The following is a 24,696-nucleotide window of genomic DNA, read 5'->3' as shown; positions in this document are numbered from 1 at the left end:
CTATTTTTATGTGGAGGACTGTAGCTCCATCCACCCCATTGTTATTCTCGCCCTGTGTATTGTTTTCAACTCTATGTATAAATAACTTTTTATGGCAAACCAGAAAAACCCTCTGCTACCTTCTTGAGTGCTGTAGCAATGGATTTCACATCCCAGATTGTGATTGCCCAAAATGGTGATATGATGATTTTTTTAGAGAAAGCTAAAGTACATGGTGATATGGTAAATCATGTAGGAGATTGATAAATTAGATGATATGGGAGAATATTGCTGGTATCAGGTGCAAATAACATAACTATGATAATATAATAGTATGCACACCCCCATGGCAAAGAAAGGAAGCATTTTTGGTTTATTCTACAGGTGTTTATGATCACTGAATGGTTTCTAAAATGTTTGAGTATTGGTTTAAAATTTATTTCAATTACATTTTTCCAGCAAGCCAAAATGTAGTCGGCAGTATTTGAACACGCGCTGGGAGACCCCAATGGATTTCTAGTCCATCGCCAAAACCAATCGGCAGAGAATACATACATATTTTATAATGTGTCATATTTGTTTACTATTTTTACAATAAATATTTAAACAAGTTCCCACCGAGATTTGAACTCGGATCGCTGGATTCAGGGTCCAGAGTGCTAACCATTACACCATGGAACCTATTGACATATAATGTCAGGCTGTAACAGTCCACATATAATAAACTGTATACTAAACTGGAGGTGCTTAAAATCTTTGAAATGCTACCAATCTATTTGCATATTGTTAAGGCTGGATTAAGGACCACATGGGTCAGGGGCTAAAATGTTTCAGGGACTATACTGAGAAGGGGAGGAGCTGTGACCAGTGCTATGTGGATGTAGCCAGATCCAAGTGGGTGTGTACAACGCCTACACTGTCAGCTCCAATTTCTCTCTAAATACAGAAAAGTAGAAAAATAACATACTTTGATGAGAAAACTAAAACTTCAATTTTAATACTTATGATTTATGGCCAACCGTACAGTTGATGGTGGGCCTATTTTTATGTGGAGGACTGTAGCTCCATCCACCCCATTGTTATTCTCTCCCTGTGTATTGTTTTCAACTCTATGTATAAATAACTTTTTATGGCAAACCAGAAAACCCTCTGTTACCTTTTTGAGTGCTGTAGCAATGGATTTCACAACCCAGATTGTGATTGCCCAAAATGGTGATATGATGATTTTTTAGAGAAAGCTAAAGTACATGGTGATATGGTAAATCATGAAGGAGATTGATAAATTAGATGATATGGGGGAATATTGCTGATATCAGGTGCAAATAACATAACTATGATAATATAATAGTAGGAACACCCCCATGGCAAAGAAAGGAAGCATTTTTGGTTTATTCTACAGGTGTTTATGATCTCTGAATGGTTTCTAAAATGTTTGAGTATTGGTTTAAAATTTATTTCAATTACATTTTTCCAGCAAGCCAAAATGTAGTCGGCAGTATTTGAAGATGCGCTGGGAGACCCCAATGGATTTCTAGTCCATCGCCAAAACCAATCGGCCACGAATACATACATATTTTATAATGTGTCATATTTGTTTACTTTTTTACAATAATTATTTAAACAAGTTCACACTGAGATTTGAACTGGAATCACTGGATTCAGAGTCCAGAGTGCTAACCATTACACCATGGAACCTATTGACATAGTATGCCTGGCTGTAACAGTCCACATATAATAAACTGTATACTAAACTGGAGGTGCTTAAAATCTTTGAAATGCTACCAAACTATTTGCATATTGTTAAGGCCGGATTAAGGGCCACATGGGTCAGGGGCTAAAATGTTTCAGGGCATATACTGAGAAGGGGAGGAGCTGTGACCAGTGCTATGTGGATGTAGCCAGATCCAAGTGGGTGTGTACAACGCCAACACTATCAGCCCCAATTTCTCTCTAAATATAGAAAAGTAGAGAAATAACATAGTTTGATGAGGAAACTAAAACTACAATTTTAATACTTATGATTTATGGCCAACCGTAAAGTTGATGGTGAGCCTATTTTTATGTGGAGGACTGTAGCTCCATCCACCCCATTGTTACTATCGCCCTGTGTATTGTTTTCAACTCTATGTGTAAATAACTTTTTATGGCAAACCAGAAAAACCCTCTGTTACCTTTTTGAGTGCTGTAGCAATGGATTTCACATCCCAGATTGTGATTGCCCAAAATGGTGATATGATGATTTTTTAGAGAAAGCTAAAGTACTTGGTGATATGGTAAATCATGAAGGAGATTGATAAATTAGATGATATGGGGGAATATTGCTGGTATCAGGTGCAAATAACATAACTATGATAATATAATAGTAGGAACACCCCCATGGCAAAGAAAGGAAGCATTTTTGGTTTATTCTACAGGTGTTTATGATCTCTGAATGGTTTCTAAAACGTTTGAGTATTGGTTTAAAATTTATTTCAATGACATTTTTCCAGCAAGCCAAAATGTAGTCGGCAGTATTTGAACACGCGCTGGGAGACCCCAATGGATTTCTAGTCCATCGCCAAAACCAATCGGCCATGAATACATACATATTTTATAATGTGTCATATTTGTTAAATATTTTTACAATAAATATTTATACAAGGTCCCACCGAGATTTGAACTCGGATTGCTGGATTCAGAGTCCAGAGTGCTAACCATTACACCATGGAACCTATTGACATATAATGTCAGGCTGTAACAGTCCACATATAATAAACTGTATACTAAACTGGAGGTGCTTAAAATCTTTGAAATGCTACCAATCTATTTGCATATTGTTAATGCCGGATTAAGGACCACATGGGTCAGGGGCTAAAATGTTTCAGGGCCTATACTGAGAAGAGGAGGAGCTGTGACCAGTGCTATGTGGATGTAGCCAGATCCAAGTGGGTGTGTACAACGCCTACACTGTCAGCTCCAATTTCTCTCTAAATACAGAAAACTAGAAAAATAACATAGTTTGATGAGAAAACTAAAACTACAATTTTAATACTTATGATTTATGGCCAACCGTACAGTTGATGGTGGGCCTATTTTTAAGTGGAGGACTGTAGCTCCATCCACCCCATTGTTATTCTCGCCCTGTGTATTGTTTTCAACTCTATGTATAATTAACTTTTTATGGCAAACCAGGAAAACCCTCTGTTACCTTTTTGAGTGCTGTAGCAATGGATTTCACATCCCAGATTGTGATTGCCCAAAATGGTGATATGATGATTTTTTAGAGAAAGCTAAAGTACATGGTGATATGGTAAAACATGAAGGAGATTGATAAATTAAATGATATGGGGGAATATTGCTGGTATCAGGTGCAAATAACATAACTATGATAATATAATAGTAGGCCCACCCCCATGGCAAAGAAAGGAAGCATTTTTGGTTTATTCTACAGGCGTTTATGATCACTGAATGGTTTCTAAAACGTTTGAGTATTGGTTTAAAATTAATTTCAATGACATTTTTCAAGCATGCCAAAATGTAGTCGTCAGTATTTGAACACGCGCTGGGAGACCCCAATGGATTTCTAGTCCATCGCCAAAACCAATCGGCCATGAATACATACATATTTTATAATGTGTCATATTTGTTAAATATTTTTACAATAAATATTTATACAAGGTCCCACTGAGATTTGAATTTGGATCACTGGATTTAGAGTCCATTGTGCTAACCATTACACCATGGAACCTATTGACATAGGATGCCGGGCTGTGACAGTCCACATATAATAAACTGTATACTAAACTGGAGGTGCTTAAAATCTTTGAAATGCTACCAATCTATTTGCATATTGTTAAGGCCGGATTAAGGACCACATGGGTCAGGGGCTAAAATGTTTCAGGGCCTATACTGAGAAGGGGAGGAGCTGTGACCAGTGCTATGTGGATGTAGCCAGATCCAAATGGGTGTGTACAACGCCTACACTGTCAGCCCCAATTTCTCTCTAAATACAGAAAAGTAGAAAAATAACATAGTTTGATGAGAAAACTAAAACTACAATTTTAATACTTATGATTTATGGCCAACCGTACAGTTGATGGTGGGCCTATTTTAATGTGGAGGACTGTTGCTCCATCCACCCCATTGTTATTCTCGCCCTGTGTATTGTTTTCAACTCTATGTATAAATAACTTTTTATGGCAAACCAGAAAAACCCTCTATTACCTTTTTGAGAGCTGTAGCAATGGATTTCACTTCCCAGATTGTGATTGCCCAAAATGGTGATATGAATATTTTTTAGAGAAAGCTAAAGTACATGGTGATATGGTAAATCATGAAGGAGACTGATAAATTAGATGATATGGGGGAATATTGCTGGTATCAGGTGCAAATAACATAACTATGATAATATAATAGTAGGCACACCCCCATGGCAAAGAAAGGAAGTATTTTTGGTTTATTCTACAGGTGTTTATGATCACTGAATGGTTTCTAAAATGTTTGAGTATTGGTTTAAAATTTATTTCAATTACATTTTTCCAGCAAGCCAAAATGTAGTCGGCAGTATTTAGACACGCGCTGGGAGACCCCAATGGATTTCTAGTCTATCGCCATAACCACTCGGCCACGAATACATACATATTTTATTAAGTGTCATATTTGTTCTCTATTTTCACAATAAACATTTAAAACAAGGTCCCACCGAGATTTGAACTCAGATCGCTGGATTCCATGTCCAGAGTGCTAACCATTACACCATGGAACCTATCGACACTTTATGACAGGCTGTAACCGTACACATATAACAAACTGTATACTAACCTGGAGGTGCTTAAAATCTTTGAAATGCTACCAAACTATTTGCATATTGTTAATGCTGGATTAAGGGCCACATGGGTCAGGGGCTAAAATGTTTCAGGGACTATACTGAGAAGGGGAGGAGCTGTGACCAGTGGTATGTGGATGTAGCCAGATCCAAGTGGGTGTGTACAACGCCTACACTGTCATCCCCAATTTCTCTCTAAATACAGAAAAGTAGAAAAATAACAAACTTTGATGAGAAAACTAAAACTACAATTTTATTACTTATGATTTATGGCCAACCGTACAGTTGATGATGGGCCTATTTTTATGTGGAGGACTGTAGCTCTATCCACCCCATTGTTATTCTCGCCCTGTGTATTGTTTTCAACTCTATGTATAAATAACTTTTTATGACAAACCAGAAAAACCCTCTGCTACCTTCTTGAGTGCTGTAGCAATGGATTTCACATCCCAGATTGTGATTGCCGAAAATGGTGATATGATGATTTTTTTAGAGAAAGCTAAAGTACATGGTGATATGGTAAATCATGTAGGAGATTGATAAATTAGATGATATGGGAGAATATTGCTGGTATCAGGTGCAAATAACATAACTATGATAATATAATAGTATGCACACCCCCATGGCAAAGAAAGGAAGCATTTTTGGTTTATTCTACAGGTGTTTATGATCACTGAATGGTTTCTAAAATGTTTGAGTATTGGTTTAAAATTTATTTCAATTACATTTTTCCAGCAAGCCAAAATGTAGTCGGCAGTATTTGAACACGCGCTGGGAGACCCCAATGGATTTCTAGTCCATCGCCAAAACCAATCGGCAGAGAATACATACATATTTTATAATGTGTCATATTTGTTTACTATTTTTACAATAAATATTTAAACAAGTTCCCACCGAGATTTGAACTCGGATCGCTGGATTCAGAGTCCAGAGTGCTAACCATTACACCATGGAACCTATTGACATAGTAAGCCGGGCTGTAACAGTCCACATATAATAAACTGTATACTAAACTGGAGGTGCTTAAAATCTTTGAAATGCTACCAATCTATTTGCATATTGTTAAGGCCGGATTAAGGACCACATGGGTCAGGGGCTAAAATGTTTCAGGGCCTATACTGAGAAGGGGAGGAGCTGTGACCAGTGCTATGTGGATGTAGCCAGATCCAAGTGGGTGTGTACAACGCCTACACTGTCAGCCCCAATTTCTCTCTAAATACAGAAAAGTAGAAAAATAACATAGTTTGATGAGAAAACTAAAACTACAATTTTAATACTTATGATTTATGGCCAACCGTACAGTTGATGGTGGGCCTATTTTAATGTGGAGGACTGTTGCTCCATCCACCCCATTGTTATTCTCGCCCTGTGTATTGTTTTCAACTCTATGTATAAATAACTTTTTATGGCAAACCAGAAAAACCCTCTATTACCTTTTTGAGAGCTGTAGCAATGGATTTCACTTCCCAGATTGTGATTGCCCAAAATGGTGATATGAATATTTTTTAGAGAAAGCTAAAGTACATGGTGATATGGTAAATCATGAAGGAGACTGATAAATTAGATGATATGGGGGAATATTGCTGGTATCAGGTGCAAATAACATAACTATGATAATATAATAGTAGGCACACCCCCATGGCAAAGAAAGGAAGTATTTTTGGTTTATTCTACAGGTGTTTATGATCACTGAATGGTTTCTAAAATGTTTGAGTATTGGTTTAAAATTTATTTCAATTACATTTTTCCAGCAAGCCAAAATGTAGTCGGCAGTATTTAGACACGCGCTGGGAGACCCCAATGGATTTCTAGTCCATCGCCATAACCACTCGGCCACGAATACATACATATTTTATTAAGTGTCATATTTGTTCTCTATTTTCACAATAAACATTTAAAACAAGGTCCCACTGAGATTTGAACTCAGATCGCTGGATTCCATGTCCAGAGTGCTAACCATTACACCATGGAACCTATCGACACTTTATGACAGGCTGTAACCGTACACATATAACAAACTGTATACTAACCTGGAGGTGCTTAAAATCTTTGAAATGCTACCAATCTATTTGCATATTGTTAATGCTGGATTAAGGGCCACATGGGTCAGGGGCTAAAATGTTTCAGGGACTATACTGAGAAGGGGAGGAGCTGTGACCAGTGGTATGTGGATGTAGCCAGATCCAAGTGGGTGTGTACAACGCCTACACTGTCATCCCCAATTTCTCTCTAAATACAGAAAAGTAGAAAAATAACAAACTTTGATGAGAAAACTAAAACTACAATTTTATTACTTATGATTTATGGCCAACCGTACAGTTGATGATGGGCCTATTTTTATGTGGAGGACTGTAGCTCCATCCACCCCATTGTTATTCTCGCCCTGTGTATTGTTTTCAACTCTATGTATAAATAACTTTTTATGACAAACCAGAAAAACCCTCTGCTACCTTCTTGAGTGCTGTAGCAATGGATTTCACATCCCAGATTGTGATTGCCGAAAATGGTGATATGATGATTTTTTTAGAGAAAGCTAAAGTACATGGTGATATGGTAAATCATGTAGGAGATTGATAAATTAGATGATATGGGAGAATATTGCTGGTATCAGGTGCAAATAACATAACTATGATAATATAATAGTATGCACACCCCCATGGCAAAGAAAGGAAGCATTTTTGGTTTATTCTACAGGTGTTTATGATCACTGAATGGTTTCTAAAATGTTTGAGTATTGGTTTAAAATTTATTTCAATTACATTTTTCCAGCAAGCCAAAATGTAGTCGGCAGTATTTGAACACGCGCTGGGAGACCCCAATGGATTTCTAGTCCATCGCCAAAACCAATCGGCAGAGAATACATACATATTTTATAATGTGTCATATTTGTTTACTATTTTTACAATAAATATTTAAACAAGTTCCCACCGAGATTTGAACTCGGATCGCTGGATTCAGAGTCCAGAGTGCTAACCATTACACCATGGAACCTATTGACATAGCAAGCCGGGCTGTAACAGTCCACATATAATAAACTGTATACTAAACTGGAGGTGCTTAAAATCTTTGAAATGCTACCAATCTATTTGCATATTGTTAAGGCCGGATTAAGGACCACATGGGTCAGGGGCTAAAATGTTTCAGGGCCTATACTGAGAAGGGGAGGAGCTGTGACCAGTGCTATGTGGATGTAGCCAGATCCAAGTGGGTGTGTACAACGCCTACACTGTCAGCCCCAATTTCTCTCTAAATACAGAAAAGTAGAAAAATAACATAGTTTGATGAGAAAACTAAAACTACAATTTTAATACTTATGATTTATGGCCAACCGTACAGTTGATGGTTGGCCTATTTTTATGTGGAGGACTGTAGCTCCATCCACCCCATTGTTATTCTCGCCCTGTGTATTGTTTTCAACTCTATGTATAATTAACTTTTTATGGCAAACCAGAAAAACCCTCTGCTACCTTCTTGAGTGCTGTAGCAATGGATTTCACATCCCAGATTGTGATTGCCCAAAATGGTGATATGATGATTTTTTTAGAGAAAGCTAAAGTACATGGTGATATGGTAAATCATGTAGGAGATTGATAAATTAGATGATATGGGAGAATATTGCTGGTATCAGGTGCAAATAACATAACTATGATAATATAATAGTATGCACACCCCCATGGCAAAGAAAGGAAGCATTTTTGGTTTATTCTACAGGTGTTTATGATCACTGAATGGTTTCTAAAATGTTTGAGTATTGGTTTAAAATTTATTTCAATTACATTTTTCCAGCAAGCCAAAATGTAGTCGGCAGTATTTGAACACGCGCTGGGAGACCCCAATGGATTTCTAGTCCATCGCCAAAACCAATCGGCAGAGAATACATACATATTTTATAATGTGTCATATTTGTTTACTATTTTTACAATAAATATTTAAACAAGTTCCCACCGAGATTTGAACTCGGATCGCTGGATTCAGGGTCCAGAGTGCTAACCATTACACCATGGAACCTATTGACATATAATGTCAGGCTGTAACAGTCCACATATAATAAACTGTATACTAAACTGGAGGTGCTTAAAATCTTTGAAATGCTACCAATCTATTTGCATATTGTTAAGGCTGGATTAAGGACCACATGGGTCAGGGGCTAAAATGTTTCAGGGACTATACTGAGAAGGGGAGGAGCTGTGACCAGTGCTATGTGGATGTAGCCAGATCCAAGTGGGTGTGTACAACGCCTACACTGTCAGCTCCAATTTCTCTCTAAATACAGAAAAGTAGAAAAATAACATACTTTGATGAGAAAACTAAAACTACAATTTTAATACTTATGATTTATGGCCAACCGTACAGTTGATGGTGGGCCTATTTTTATGTGGAGGACTGTAGCTTCATCCACCCCATTGTTATTCTCTCCCTGTGTATTGTTTTCAACTCTATGTATAAATAACTTTTTATGGCAAACCAGAAAACCCTCTGTTACCTTTTTGAGTGCTGTAGCAATGGATTTCACAACCCAGATTGTGATTGCCCAAAATGGTGATATGATGATTTTTTAGAGAAAGCTAAAGTACATGGTGATATGGTAAATCATGAAGGAGATTGATAAATTAGATGATATGGGGGAATATTGCTGGTATCAGGTGCAAATAACATAACTATGATAATATAATAGTAGGAACACCCCCATGGCAAAGAAAGGAAGCATTTTTGGTTTATTCTACAGGTGTTTATGATCTCTGAATGGTTTCTAAAATGTTTGAGTATTGGTTTAAAATTTATTTCAATGACATTTTTCCAGCAAGCCAAAATGTAGTCGGCAGTATTTGAAGATGCGCTGGGAGACCCCAATGGATTTCTAGTCCATCGCCAAAACCAATCGGCCACGAATACATACATATTTTATAATGTGTCATATTTGTTTACTTTTTTACAATAATTATTTAAACAAGTTCCCACTGAGATTTGAACTGGAATCACTGGATTCAGAGTCCAGAGTGCTAACCATTACACCATGGAACCTATTGACATAGTATGCCTGGCTGTAACAGTCCACATATAATAAACTGTATACTAAACTGGAGGTGCTTAAAATCTTTGAAATGCTACCAAACTATTTGCATATTGTTAAGGCCGGATTAAGGGCCACATGGGTCAGGGGCTAAAATGTTTCAGGGCATATACTGAGAAGGGGAGGAGCTGTGACCAGTGCTATGTGGATGTAGCCAGATCCAAGTGGGTGTGTACAACGCCAACACTATCAGCCCCAATTTCTCTCTAAATATAGAAAAGTAGAAAAATAACAAACTTTGATGAGAAAACTAAAACTACAATTTTATTACTTATGATTTATGGCCAACCGTACAGTTGATGATGGGCCTATTTTTATGTGGAGGACTGTAGCTCCATCCACCCCATTGTTATTCTCGCCCTGTGTATTGTTTTCAACTCTATGTATAAATAACTTTTTATGGCAAACCAGAAAAACCCTCTGCTACCTTCTTGAGTGCTGTAGCAATGGATTTCACATCCCAGATTGTGATTGCCCAAAATGGTGATATGATGATTTTTTTAGAGAAAGCTAAAGTACATGGTGATATGGTAAATCATGTAGGAGATTGATAAATTAGATGATATGGGAGAATATTGCTGGTATCAGGTGCAAATAACATAACTATGATAATATAATAGTATGCACACCCCCATGGCAAAGAAAGGAAGCATTTTTGGTTTATTCTACAGGTGTTTATGATCACTGAATGGTTTCTAAAATGTTTGAGTATTGGTTTAAAATTTATTTCAATTACATTTTTCCAGCAAGCCAAAATGTAGTCGGCAGTATTTGAACACGCGCTGGGAGACCCCAATGGATTTCTAGTCCATCGCCAAAACCAATCGGCAGAGAATACATACATATTTTATAATGTGTCATATTTGTTTACTATTTTTACAATAAATATTTAAACAAGTTCCCACCGAGATTTGAACTCGGATCGCTGGATTCAGGGTCCAGAGTGCTAACCATTACACCATGGAACCTATTGACATATAATGTCAGGCTGTAACAGTCCACATATAATAAACTGTATACTAAACTGGAGGTGCTTAAAATCTTTGAAATGCTACCAATCTATTTGCATATTGTTAAGGCTGGATTAAGGACCACATGGGTCAGGGGCTAAAATGTTTCAGGGACTATACTGAGAAGGGGAGGAGCTGTGACCAGTGCTATGTGGATGTAGCCAGATCCAAGTGGGTGTGTACAACGCCTACACTGTCAGCTCCAATTTCTCTCTAAATACAGAAAAGTAGAAAAATAACATACTTTGATGAGAAAACTAAAACTTCAATTTTAATACTTATGATTTATGGCCAACCGTACAGTTGATGGTGGGCCTATTTTTATGTGGAGGACTGTAGCTCCATCCACCCCATTGTTATTCTCTCCCTGTGTATTGTTTTCAACTCTATGTATAAATAACTTTTTATGGCAAACCAGAAAACCCTCTGTTACCTTTTTGAGTGCTGTAGCAATGGATTTCACAACCCAGATTGTGATTGCCCAAAATGGTGATATGATGATTTTTTAGAGAAAGCTAAAGTACATGGTGATATGGTAAATCATGAAGGAGATTGATAAATTAGATGATATGGGGGAATATTGCTGGTATCAGGTGCAAATAACATAACTATGATAATATAATAGTAGGAACACCCCCATGGCAAAGAAAGGAAGCATTTTTGGTTTATTCTACAGGTGTTTATGATCTCTGAATGGTTTCTAAAATGTTTGAGTATTGGTTTAAAATTTATTTCAATTACATTTTTCCAGCAAGCCAAAATGTAGTCGGCAGTATTTGAAGATGCGCTGGGAGACCCCAATGGATTTCTAGTCCATCGCCAAAACCAATCGGCCACGAATACATACATATTTTATAATGTGTCATATTTGTTTACTTTTTTACAATAATTATTTAAACAAGTTCACACTGAGATTTGAACTGGAATCACTGGATTCAGAGTCCAGAGTGCTAACCATTACACCATGGAACCTATTGACATAGCAAGCCGGGCTGTAACAGTCCACATATAATAAACTGTATACTAAACTGGAGGTGCTTAAAATCTTTGAAATGCTACCAATCTATTTGCATATTGTTAAGGCCGGATTAAGGACCACATGGGTCAGGGGCTAAAATGTTTCAGGGCCTATACTGAGAAGGGGAGGAGCTGTGACCAGTGCTATGTGGATGTAGCCAGATCCAAGTGGGTGTGTACAACGCCTACACTGTCAGCCCCAATTTCTCTCTAAATACAGAAAAGTAGAAAAATAACATAGTTTGATGAGAAAACTAAAACTACAATTTTAATACTTATGATTTATGGCCAACCGTACAGTTGATGGTTGGCCTATTTTTATGTGGAGGACTGTAGCTCCATCCACCCCATTGTTATTCTCGCCCTGTGTATTGTTTTCAACTCTATGTATAATTAACTTTTTATGGCAAACCAGAAAAACCCTCTGTTACCTTTTTGAGTGCTGTAGCAATGGATTTCACATCCCAGATTGTGATTGCCCAAAATGGTGATATGATGATTTTTTAGAGAAAGCTAAAGTACATGGTGATATGGTAAAACATGAAGGAGATTGATAAATTATATGATATGGGGGAATATTGCTGGTATCAGGTGCAAATAACATAACTATGATAATATAATAGTAGGACTACCCCCATGGCAACAAAAGGAAGCATTTTTGGTTTATTCTACAGGTGTTTATGATCTCTGAATGGTTTCTAAAACGTTTGAGTATTGGTTTAAAATTTATTTCAATGACATTTTTCCAGCAAGCCAAAATGTAGTCGGCAGTATTTGATCACGCGCTGGGAGACCCCAATAGATTTCTAGTCCATCGCCAAAACCAATCGGCCACGAATACATACATATTTTATAATGTGTCATATTTGTTAACTATTTTTACAATAAATATTTATACAAGGTCCCACTAAGATTTGAACTCGGATCACTGGATTCAGAGTCGAGAGTGCTAACCATTACACCATGGAACCTATTGACATAGTATGCTGGGCTGTAACAGTCCACATATAATAAACTGTATACTAAACTGGAGGTGCTTAAAATCTTTGAAATGATACCAATCTATTTGCATATTATTAAGGCCGGATTAAGGACCACATGGGTCAGGGGCTAAAATGTTTCAGTGCCTATACTGAGAAGGGGAGGAGCTGTGACCAGTGCTATGTGGATGTAGCCAGATCCAAGTGGGTGTGTACAACACCTACACTGTCAGCCCCAATTTCTTTCTAAATACAGAAAAGTAGAAAAATAACATAGTTTGATGACAAAACTAAAACTACAATTTTAATACTTATGATTTATGGCCAACCGTACAGTTGATGGTGGGCCTATTTTTTGTGTGGAGGACTGTAGCTCCATCCACCCCATTGTTAATCTCGCCCTGTGTATTGTTTTCAACTCTATGTATAAATAACTTTTTATGGCAAACCAGAAAAACCCTCTGCTACCTTCTTGAGTGCTGTAGCAATGGATTTCACATCCCAGATTGTGATTGCCCAAAATGGTGATATGATGATTTTTTTAGAGAAAGCTAAAGTACATGGTGATATGGTAAATCATGAAGGAGATTGATAAATTAGATGATATGGGGGAATATTGCTGGTATCAGGTGCAAATAACATAACTATGATAATATAATAGTAGGCACACCCCCATGGCAAAGAAAGGAAGCATTTTTGGTTTATTCTACAGGTGTTTATGATCACTGAATGGTTTCTAAAATGTTTGAGTATTGGTTTAAAATTTATTTCAATTACATTTTCCAGCAAGCCAAATTGTAGTCGGCAGTATTTGAACACGCGGTCGGAGACCCCAATGGAATTCTAGTCCATCGCCAAAACCAATCGGCCACGAATACTTACATATTTTATAATGTGTCATATTTGTTTACTTTTTTTACAACAAAAAATTTAAACAAGGTCCCACTGAGATTTAAACTCGGATCACCGGATTCAGAGTTCAGAGTGCTAACCATTACACCATGGAACCTATAGACATATCATGTCAGGCTGTAACGGTACACATATAATAAACTGTATACTAACCTGAAGGTGCTTAAAATCTTTGAATTGCTTCCAAAATATTTGCATATTCTTAAAGCCAGATTAAGGGCCACATGGGTCAGGGGCTAAAATGTTTCAGGGACTATACTGAGAAGGGGAGGAGCTGTGACCAGTGCTATGTGTATGTAGCCAGATCCAAGTGGGTGTGTTCAAAGCCTACACTGTAATCCCCAATTTCTCTCTAAATACAGAAAAGTAGAAAAATAACATAGTTTGATGAGAAAACTAAAACTACAATTTTAGTACTTATGATTTATGGCCAACCGTACAGTTGATGATGGACCTATTTTAATGTGGAGGACTGTTGCTCCATCCACCCCATTGTTATTCTCGCCCTGTGTATTGTTTTCAACTCTATGTATAAATAACTTTTTATGGCAAACCAGAAAAACCCTCTGTTACCTTTTTGAGTGCTGTAGGAATGGATTTCACATCCCAGATTGTGATTGCCCAAAATGGTGATATGATGATTTTTTTAGAGAAAGCTAAAGTACATGGTGATATGGTAAATCATGTAGGAGATTGATAAATTAGATGATATGGGAGAATATTGCTGGTATCAGGTGCAAATAACATAACTATGATAATATAATAGTATGCACACCCCCATGGCAAAGAAAGGAAGCATTTTTGGTTTATTCTACAGGTGTTTATGATCACTGAATGGTTTCTAAAATGTTTGAGTATTGGTTTAAAATTTATTTCAATTACATTTTTCCAGCAAGCCAAAATGTAGTCGGCAGTATTTGAACACGCGCTGGGAGACCCCAATGGATTTCTAGTCCATCGCCAAAACCAATCGGCAGAGAATACATACATATTATATAATGTGTCATATTTGTTAACTATTTTTACAATAAATATTTAAACAAGGTCCCACCGAGATTTGAACTCGGATCGCTGGATTCAGAGTCCAGAGTGCTAACCATTACACCATGGAACCTATTGACATATAATGTCAGGCTGTAACAGTCCACATATAATAAACTGTATACTAAACTGGAGGTGCTTAAAATCTTTGAAATGCTACCAATCTATTTGCATATTGTTAAGGCTGGATTAAGGACCACATGGGTCAGGGGCTAAAATGTTTCAGGGCCTATACTGAGAAGAGGAGGAGCTGTGACCAGTGCTATGTGGATGTAGCCAGATCCAAGTGGGTGTGTACAACGCCTACACTGTCAGCTCCAATTTCTCTCTAAATACAGAAAAGTAGAAAAATAACATAGTTTGATGAGAAAACAAAAACTACAATTTTAATACTTATGATTTATGGCCAACCGTACAGTTGATGGTGGGCCTATTTTTAAGTGGAGGACTGTAGCTCCATCCACCCCATTGTTATTCTCGCCCTGTGTATTGTTTTCAACTCTATGTATAATTAACTTTTTATGGCAAACCAGGAAAACCCTCTGTTACCTTTTTGAGTGCTGTAGCAATGGATTTCACATCCCAGATTGTGATTGCCCAAAATGGTGATATGATGATTTTTTAGAGAAAGCTAAAGTACATGGTGATATGGTAAAACATGAAGGAGATTGATAAATTAAATGATATGGGGGAATATTGCTGGTATCAGGTGCAAATAACATAACTATGATAATATAAAATAGTAGGCCCAACCCCATGGCAAAGAAAGGAAGCATTTTTGGTTTATTCTACAGGCGTTTATGATCACTGAATGGTTTCTAAAACGTTTGAGTATTGGTTTAAAATGTATTTCAATGACATTTTTCCAGCAAGCCAAAATGTAGTCGTCAGTATTTGAACACGCGCTGGGAGACCCCAATGGATTTCTAGTCCATCGCCAAAACCAATCGGCCATGAATACATACATATTTTATAATGTGTCATATTTGTTAAATATTTTTACAATAAATATTTATACAAGGTCCCACCGAGATTTGAACTCGGATCGCTGGATTCAGAGTCCAGAGTGCTAACCATTACACCATGGAACCTATTGACATATAATGTCAGGCTGTAACAGTCCACATATAATAAACTGTATACTAAACTGGAGGTGCTTAAAATCTTTGAAATGCTACCAATCTATTTGCATATTGTTAATGCCGGATTAAGGACCACATGGGTCAGGGGCTAAAATGTTTCAGGGCCTATACTGAGAAGAGGAGGAGCTGTGACCAGTGCTATGTGGATGTAGCCAGATCCAAGTGGGTGTGTACAACGCCTACACTGTCAGCTCCAATTTCTCTCTAAATACAGAAAAGTAGAAAAATAACATACTTTGATGAGAAAACTAAAACTACAATTTTAATACTTATGATTTATGGCCAACCGTACAGTTGATGGTGGGCCTATTTTTAAGTGGAGGACTGTAGCTCCATCCACCCCATTGTTATTCTCGCCCTGTGTATTGTTTTCAACTCTATGTATAATTAACTTTTTATGGCAAACCAGAAAAACCCTCTGCTACCTTCTTGAGTGCTGTAGCAATGGATTTCACATCCCAGATTGTGATTGCCCAAAATGGTGATATGATGATTTTTTTAGAGAAAGCTAAAGTACATGGTGATATGGTAAATCATGTAGGAGATTGATAAATTAGATGATATGGGAGAATATTGCTGGTATCAGGTGCAAATAACATAACTATGATAATATAATAGTATGCACACCCCCATGGCAAAGAAAGGAAGCATTTTTGGTTTATTCTACAGGTGTTTATGATCACTGAATGGTTTCTAAAATGTTTGAGTATTGGTTTAAAATTTATTTCAATTACATTTTTCCAGCAAGCCAAAATGTAGTCGGCAGTATTTGAACACGCGCTGGGAGACCCCAATGGATTTCTAGTCCATCGCCAAAACCAATCGGCAGAGAATACATACATATTATATAATGTGTCATATTTGTTAACTATTTTTACAATAAATATTTAAACAAGGTCCCACCGAGATTTGAACTCGGATCGCTGGATTCAGAGTCCAGAGTGCTAACCATTACACCATGGAACCTATTGACATAGTAAGCCGGGCTGTAACAGTCCACATATAATAAACTGTATACTAAACTGGAGGTGCTTAAAATCTTTGAAATGCTACCAATCTATTTGCATATTGTTAAGGCCGGATTAAGGACCACATGGGTCAGGGGCTAAAATGTTTCAGGGCCTATACTGAGAAGGGGAGGAGCTGTGACCAGTGCTATGTGGATGTAGCCAGATCCAAGTGGGTGTGTACAACGCCTACACTGTCAGCCCCAATTTCTCTCTAAATACAGAAAAGTAGAAAAATAACATAGTTTGATGAGAAAACTAAAACTACAATTTTAATACTTATGATTTATGGCCAACCGTACAGTTGATGGTGGGCCTATTTTAATGTGGAGGACTGTTGCTCCATCCACCCCATTGTTATTCTCGCCCTGTGTATTGTTTTCAACTCTATGTATAAATAACTTTTTATGGCAAACCAGAAAAACCCTCTATTACCTTTTTGAGAGCTGTAGCAATGGATTTCACTTCCCAGATTGTGATTGCCCAAAATGGTGATATGAATATTTTTTAGAGAAAGCTAAAGTACATGGTGATATGGTAAATCATGAAGGAGACTGATAAATTAGATGATATGGGGGAATATTGCTGGTATCAGGTGCAAATAACATAACTATGATAATATAATAGTAGGCACACCCCCATGGCAAAGAAAGGAAGTATTTTTGGTTTATTCTACAGGTGTTTATGATCACTGAATGGTTTCTAAAATGTTTGAGTATTGGTTTAAAATTTATTTCAATTACATTTTTCCAGCAAGCCAAAATGTAGTCGGCAGTATTTAGACACGCGCTGGGAGACCCCAATGGATTTCTAGTCCATCGCCATAACCACTCGGCCACGAATACATACATATTTTATTAAGTGTCATATTTGTTCTCTATTTTCACAATAAACATTTAAAACAAGGTCCCACCGAGATTTGAACTCAGATCGCTGGATTCCATGTCCAGAGTGCTAACCATTACACCATGGAACCTATCGACACTTTATGACAGGCTGTAACCGTACACATATAACAAACTGTATACTAACCTGGAGGTGCTTAAAATCTTTGAAATGCTACCAAACTATTTGCATATTGTTAATGCTGGATTAAGGGCCACATGGGTCAGGGGCTAAAATGTTTCAGGGACTATACTGAGAAGGGGAGGAGCTGTGACCAGTGGTATGTGGATGTAGCCAGATCCAAGTGGGTGTGTACAACGCCTACACTGTCATCCCCAATTTCTCTCTAAATACAGAAAAGTAGAAAAATAACAAACTTTGATGAGAAAACTAAAACTACAATTTTATTACTTATGATTTATGGCCAACCGTACAGTTGATGATGGGCCTATTTTTATGTGGAGGACTGTAGCTCCATCCACCCCATTGTTATTCTCGCCCTGTGTATTGTTTTCAACTCTATGTATAAATAACTTTTTATGACAAACCAGAAAAACCCTCTGCTACCTTCTTGAGTGCTGTAGCAATGGATTTCACATCCCAGATTGTGATTGCCCAAAATGGTGATATGATGATTTTTTTAGAGAAAGCTAAAGTACATGGTGATATGGTAAATCATGTAGGAGATTGATAAATTAGATGATATGGGAGAATATTGCTGGTATCAGGTGCAAATAACATAACTATGATAATATAATAGTATGCACACCCCCATGGCAAAGAAAGGAAGCATTTTTGGTTTATTCTACAGGTGTTTATGATCACTGAATGGTTTCTAAAATGTTTGAGTATTGGTTTAAAATTTATTTCAATTACATTTTTCCAGCAAGCCAAAATGTAGTCGGCAGTATTTGAACACGCGCTGGGAGACCCCAATGGATTTCTAGTCCATCGCCAAAACCAATCGGCAGAGAATACATACATATTTTATAATGTGTCATATTTGTTTACTATTTTTACAATAAATATTTAAACAAGTTCCCACCGAGATTTGAACTCGGATCGCTGGATTCAGAGTCCAGAGTGCTAACCATTACACCATGGAACCTATTGACATAGCAAGCCGGGCTGTAACAGTCCACATATAATAAACTGTATACTAAACTGGAGGTGCTTAAAATCTTTGAAATGCTACCAATCTATTTGCATATTGTTAAGGCCGGATTAAGGACCACATGGGTCAGGGGCTAAAATGTTTCAGGGCCTATACTGAGAAGGGGAGGAGCTGTGACCAGTGCTATGTGGATGTAGCCAGATCCAAGTGGGTGTGTACAACGCCTACACTGTCAGCCCCAATTTCTCTCTAAATACAGAAAAGTAGAAAAATAACATAGTTTGATGAGAAAACTAAAACTACAATTTTAATACTTATGATTTATGGCCAACCGTACAGTTGATGGTTGGCCTATTTTTATGTGGAGGACTGTAGCTCCATCCACCCCATTGTTATTCTCGCCCTGTGTATTGTTTTCAACTCTATGTATAATTAACTTTTTATGGCAAACCAGAAAAACCCTCTGTTACCTTTTTGAGTGCTGTAGCAATGGATTTCACATCCCAGATTGTGATTGCCCAAAATGGTGATATGATGATTTTTTAGAGAAAGCTAAAGTACATGGTGATATGGTAAAACATGAAGGAGATTGATAAATTATATGATATGGGGGAATATTGCTGGTATCAGGTGCAAATAACATAACTATGATAATATAATAGTAGGACTACCCCCATGGCAACAAAAGGAAGCATTTTTGGTTTATTCTACAGGTGTTTATGATCTCTGAATGGTTTCTAAAACGTTTGAGTATTGGTTTAAAATTTATTTCAATGACATTTTTCCAGCAAGCCAAAATGTAGTCGGCAGTATTTGATCACGCGCTGGGAGACCCCAATAGATTTCTAGTCCATCGCCAAAACCAATCGGCCACGAATACATACATATTTTATAATGTGTCATATTTGTTAACTATTTTTACAATAAATATTTATACAAGGTCCCACTAAGATTTGAACTCGGATCACTGGATTCAGAGTCGAGAGTGCTAACCATTACACCATGGAACCTATTGACATAGTATGCTGGGCTGTAACAGTCCACATATAATAAACTGTATACTAAACTGGAGGTGCTTAAAATCTTTGAAATGATACCAATCTATTTGCATATTATTAAGGCCGGATTAAGGACCACATGGGTCAGGGGCTAAAATGTTTCAGTGCCTATACTGAGAAGGGGAGGAGCTGTGACCAGTGCTATGTGGATGTAGCCAGATCCAAGTGGGTGTGTACAACACCTACACTGTCAGCCCCAATTTCTTTCTAAATACAGAAAAGTAGAAAAATAACATAGTTTGATGACAAAACTAAAACTACAATTTTAATACTTATGATTTATGGCCAACCGTACAGTTGATGGTGGGCCTATTTTTTGTGTGGAGGACTGTAGCTCCATCCACCCCATTGTTAATCTCGCCCTGTGTATTGTTTTCAACTCTATGTATAAATAACTTTTTATGGCAAACCAGAAAAACCCTCTGCTACCTTCTTGAGTGCTGTAGCAATGGATTTCACATCCCAGATTGTGATTGCCCAAAATGGTGATATGATGATTTTTTTAGAGAAAGCTAAAGTACATGGTGATATGGTAAATCATGAAGGAGATTGATAAATTAGATGATATGGGGGAATATTGCTGGTATCAGGTGCAAATAACATAACTATGATAATATAATAGTAGGCACACCCCCATGGCAAAGAAAGGAAGCATTTTTGGTTTATTCTACAGGTGTTTATGATCACTGAATGGTTTCTAAAATGTTTGAGTATTGGTTTAAAATTTATTTCAATTACATTTTCCAGCAAGCCAAATTGTAGTCGGCAGTATTTGAACACGCGGTCGGAGACCCCAATGGAATTCTAGTCCATCGCCAAAACCAATCGGCCACGAATACTTACATATTTTATAATGTGTCATATTTGTTTACTTTTTTTACAACAAAAAATTTAAACAAGGTCCCACTGAGATTTAAACTCGGATCACCGGATTCAGAGTTCAGAGTGCTAACCATTACACCATGGAACCTATAGACATATCATGTCAGGCTGTAACGGTACACATATAATAAACTGTATACTAACCTGAAGGTGCTTAAAATCTTTGAATTGCTTCCAAAATATTTGCATATTCTTAAAGCCAGATTAAGGGCCACATGGGTCAGGGGCTAAAATGTTTCAGGGACTATACTGAGAAGGGGAGGAGCTGTGACCAGTGCTATGTGTATGTAGCCAGATCCAAGTGGGTGTGTTCAAAGCCTACACTGTAATCCCCAATTTCTCTCTAAATACAGAAAAGTAGAAAAATAACATAGTTTGATGAGAAAACTAAAACTACAATTTTAGTACTTATGATTTATGGCCAACCGTACAGTTGATGATGGACCTATTTTAATGTGGAGGACTGTTGCTCCATCCACCCCATTGTTATTCTCGCCCTGTGTATTGTTTTCAACTCTATGTATAAATAACTTTTTATGGCAAACCAGAAAAACCCTCTGTTACCTTTTTGAGTGCTGTAGGAATGGATTTCACATCCCAGATTGTGATTGCCCAAAATGGTGATATGATGATTTTTTTAGAGAAAGCTAAAGTACATGGTGATATGGTAAATCATGTAGGAGATTGATAAATTAGATGATATGGGAGAATATTGCTGGTATCAGGTGCAAATAACATAACTATGATAATATAATAGTATGCACACCCCCATGGCAAAGAAAGGAAGCATTTTTGGTTTATTCTACAGGTGTTTATGATCACTGAATGGTTTCTAAAATGTTTGAGTATTGGTTTAAAATTTATTTCAATTACATTTTTCCAGCAAGCCAAAATGTAGTCGGCAGTATTTGAACACGCGCTGGGAGACCCCAATGGATTTCTAGTCCATCGCCAAAACCAATCGGCAGAGAATACATACATATTATATAATGTGTCATATTTGTTAACTATTTTTACAATAAATATTTAAACAAGGTCCCACCGAGATTTGAACTCGGATCGCTGGATTCAGAGTCCAGAGTGCTAACCATTACACCATGGAACCTATTGACATATAATGTCAGGCTGTAACAGTCCACATATAATAAACTGTATACTAAACTGGAGGTGCTTAAAATCTTTGAAATGCTACCAATCTATTTGCATATTGTTAAGGCTGGATTAAGGACCACATGGGTCAGGGGCTAAAATGTTTCAGGGCCTATACTGAGAAGAGGAGGAGCTGTGACCAGTGCTATGTGGATGTAGCCAGATCCAAGTGGGTGTGTACAACGCCTACACTGTCAGCTCCAATTTCTCTCTAAATACAGAAAAGTAGAAAAATAACATAGTTTGATGAGAAAACAAAAACTACAATTTTAATACTTATGATTTATGGCCAACCGTACAGTTGATGGTGGGCCTATTTTTAAGTGGAGGACTGTAGCTCCATCCACCCCATTGTTATTCTCGCCCTGTGTATTGTTTTCAACTCTATGTATAATTAACTTTTTATGGCAAACCAGGAAAACCCTCTGTTACCTTTTTGAGTGCTGTAGCAATGGATTTCACATCCCAGATTGTGATTGCCCAAAATGGTGATATGATGATTTTTTAGAGAAAGCTAAAGTACATGGTGATATGGTAAAACATGAAGGAGATTGATAAATTAAATGATATGGGGGAATATTGCTGGTATCAGGTGCAAATAACATAACTATGATAATATAAAATAGTAGGCCCAACCCCATGGCAAAGAAAGGAAGCATTTTTGGTTTATTCTACAGGCGTTTATGATCACTGAATGGTTTCTAAAACGTTTGAGTATTGGTTTAAAATGTATTTCAATGACATTTTTCCAGCAAGCCAAAATGTAGTCGTCAGTATTTGAACACGCGCTGGGAGACCCCAATGGATTTCTAGTCCATCGCCAAAACCAATCGGCCATGAATACATACATATTTTATAATGTGTCATATTTGTTAAATATTTTTACAATAAATATTTATACAAGGTCCCACCGAGATTTGAACTCGGATCGCTGGATTCAGAGTCCAGAGTGCTAACCATTACACCATGGAACCTATTGACATATAATGTTAGGCTGTAACAGTCCACATATAATAAACTGTATACTAAACTGGAGGTGCTTAAAATCTTTGAAATGCTACCAATCTATTTGCATATTGTTAATGCCGGATTAAGGACCACATGGGTCAGGGGCTAAAATGTTTCAGGGCCTATACTGAGAAGAGGAGGAGCTGTGACCAGTGCTATGTGGATGTAGCCAGATCCAAGTGGGTGTGTACAACGCCTACACTGTCAGCTCCAATTTCTCTCTAAATACAGAAAAGTAGAAAAATAACATACTTTGATGAGAAAACTAAAACTACAATTTTAATACTTATGATTTATGGCCAACCGTACAGTTGATGGTGGGCCTATTTTTAAGTGGAGGACTGTAGCTCCATCCACCCCATTGTTATTCTCGCCCTGTGTATTGTTTTCAACTCTATGTATAATTAACTTTTTATGGCAAACCAGAAAAACCCTCTGCTACCTTCTTGAGTGCTGTAGCAATGGATTTCACATCCCAGATTGTGATTGCCCAAAATGGTGATATGATGATTTTTTTAGAGAAAGCTAAAGTACATGGTGATATGGTAAATCATGTAGGAGATTGATAAATTAGATGATATGGGAGAATATTGCTGGTATCAGGTGCAAATAACATAACTATGATAATATAATAGTATGCACACCCCCATGGCAAAGAAAGGAAGCATTTTTGGTTTATTCTACAGGTGTTTATGATCACTGAATGGTTTCTAAAATGTTTGAGTATTGGTTTAAAATTTATTTCAATTACATTTTTCCAGCAAGCCAAAATGTAGTCGGCAGTATTTGAACACGCGCTGGGAGACCCCAATGGATTTCTAGTCCATCGCCAAAACCAATCGGCAGAGAATACATACATATTATATAATGTGTCATATTTGTTAACTATTTTTACAATAAATATTTAAACAAGGTCCCACCGAGATTTGAACTCGGATCGCTGGATTCAGAGTCCAGAGTGCTAACCATTACACCATGGAACCTATTGACATATAATGTCAGGCTGTAACAGTCCACATATAATAAACTGTATACTAAACTGGAGGTGCTTAAAATCTTTGAAATGCTACCAATCTATTTGCATATTGTTAAGGCTGGATTAAGGACCACATGGGTCAGGGGCTAAAATGTTTTAGGGCCTATACTGAGAAGAGGAGGAGCTGTGACCAGTGCTATGTGGATGTAGCCAGATCCAAGTGGGTGTGTACAACGCCTACACTGTCAGCTCCAATTTCTCTCTAAATACAGAAAAGTAGAAAAATAACATAGTTTGATGAGAAAACAAAAACTACAATTTTAATACTTATGATTTATGGCCAACCGTACAGTTGATGGTGGGCCTATTTTTAAGTGGAGGACTGTAGCTCCATCCACCCCATTGTTATTCTCGCCCTGTGTATTGTTTTCAACTCTATGTATAATTAACTTTTTATGGCAAACCAGGAAAACCCTCTGTTACCTTTTTGAGTGCTGTAGCAATGGATTTCACATCCCAGATTGTGATTGCCCAAAATGGTGATATGATGATTTTTTAGAGAAAGCTAAAGTACATGGTGATATGGTAAAACATGAAGGAGATTGATAAATTAAATGATATGGGGGAATATTGCTGGTATCAGGTGCAAATAACATAACTA

At 37.2% G+C, this 24,696-nt stretch overlaps 16 non-coding genes across 16 annotated transcripts; all 16 read right to left on the bottom strand.

Annotated features, from left to right (window-relative positions):
• Positions 1 to 588: 588 nt before the first annotated feature.
• Positions 589 to 660, bottom strand: TRNAQ-CUG (transfer RNA glutamine (anticodon CUG)). The gene has a single exon. It is a non-coding gene; the product is annotated as a tRNA-Gln (tRNA).
• Positions 661 to 2,618: 1,958 nt separating this feature from the next.
• Positions 2,619 to 2,690, bottom strand: TRNAQ-CUG (transfer RNA glutamine (anticodon CUG)). The gene has a single exon. It is a non-coding gene; the product is annotated as a tRNA-Gln (tRNA).
• Positions 2,691 to 4,651: 1,961 nt separating this feature from the next.
• Positions 4,652 to 4,723, bottom strand: TRNAP-UGG (transfer RNA proline (anticodon UGG)). The gene has a single exon. It is a non-coding gene; the product is annotated as a tRNA-Pro (tRNA).
• Positions 4,724 to 5,668: 945 nt separating this feature from the next.
• On the bottom strand, positions 5,669 to 5,740 carry TRNAQ-CUG (transfer RNA glutamine (anticodon CUG)). The gene has a single exon. It is a non-coding gene; the product is annotated as a tRNA-Gln (tRNA).
• A 945-nt stretch (positions 5,741 to 6,685) lies between these two features.
• On the bottom strand, positions 6,686 to 6,757 carry TRNAP-UGG (transfer RNA proline (anticodon UGG)). The gene has a single exon. It is a non-coding gene; the product is annotated as a tRNA-Pro (tRNA).
• Positions 6,758 to 7,702: 945 nt separating this feature from the next.
• TRNAQ-CUG (transfer RNA glutamine (anticodon CUG)) lies at positions 7,703 to 7,774 on the bottom strand. The gene has a single exon. It is a non-coding gene; the product is annotated as a tRNA-Gln (tRNA).
• Positions 7,775 to 8,719: 945 nt separating this feature from the next.
• Positions 8,720 to 8,791, bottom strand: TRNAQ-CUG (transfer RNA glutamine (anticodon CUG)). Its single transcript has one exon. It is a non-coding gene; the product is annotated as a tRNA-Gln (tRNA).
• Positions 8,792 to 10,750: 1,959 nt separating this feature from the next.
• TRNAQ-CUG (transfer RNA glutamine (anticodon CUG)) lies at positions 10,751 to 10,822 on the bottom strand. The gene has a single exon. It is a non-coding gene; the product is annotated as a tRNA-Gln (tRNA).
• A 3,993-nt stretch (positions 10,823 to 14,815) lies between these two features.
• TRNAQ-CUG (transfer RNA glutamine (anticodon CUG)) lies at positions 14,816 to 14,887 on the bottom strand. The gene has a single exon. It is a non-coding gene; the product is annotated as a tRNA-Gln (tRNA).
• Positions 14,888 to 15,833: 946 nt separating this feature from the next.
• On the bottom strand, positions 15,834 to 15,905 carry TRNAQ-CUG (transfer RNA glutamine (anticodon CUG)). Its single transcript has one exon. It is a non-coding gene; the product is annotated as a tRNA-Gln (tRNA).
• Positions 15,906 to 16,850: 945 nt separating this feature from the next.
• Positions 16,851 to 16,922, bottom strand: TRNAQ-CUG (transfer RNA glutamine (anticodon CUG)). Its single transcript has one exon. It is a non-coding gene; the product is annotated as a tRNA-Gln (tRNA).
• Positions 16,923 to 17,867: 945 nt separating this feature from the next.
• On the bottom strand, positions 17,868 to 17,939 carry TRNAP-UGG (transfer RNA proline (anticodon UGG)). The gene has a single exon. It is a non-coding gene; the product is annotated as a tRNA-Pro (tRNA).
• Positions 17,940 to 18,884: 945 nt separating this feature from the next.
• Positions 18,885 to 18,956, bottom strand: TRNAQ-CUG (transfer RNA glutamine (anticodon CUG)). The gene has a single exon. It is a non-coding gene; the product is annotated as a tRNA-Gln (tRNA).
• A 2,979-nt stretch (positions 18,957 to 21,935) lies between these two features.
• TRNAQ-CUG (transfer RNA glutamine (anticodon CUG)) lies at positions 21,936 to 22,007 on the bottom strand. The gene has a single exon. It is a non-coding gene; the product is annotated as a tRNA-Gln (tRNA).
• Positions 22,008 to 22,953: 946 nt separating this feature from the next.
• TRNAQ-CUG (transfer RNA glutamine (anticodon CUG)) lies at positions 22,954 to 23,025 on the bottom strand. Its single transcript has one exon. It is a non-coding gene; the product is annotated as a tRNA-Gln (tRNA).
• Positions 23,026 to 23,970: 945 nt separating this feature from the next.
• On the bottom strand, positions 23,971 to 24,042 carry TRNAQ-CUG (transfer RNA glutamine (anticodon CUG)). The gene has a single exon. It is a non-coding gene; the product is annotated as a tRNA-Gln (tRNA).
• Between the last annotated feature and the right edge of the window lie 654 nt (positions 24,043 to 24,696).

The sequence above is a fragment of the Taudactylus pleione genome, unplaced genomic scaffold (assembly GCF_031769625.1).
Source record: "Taudactylus pleione unplaced genomic scaffold, aTauple2 ptg000085l, whole genome shotgun sequence".
NCBI classification, from domain to species: Eukaryota; Metazoa; Chordata; class Amphibia; order Anura; family Myobatrachidae; genus Taudactylus; species Taudactylus pleione.
Note: the sequence above shows the minus strand (reverse complement) of the source record. Positions and strands in the feature narration are given on the sequence as shown.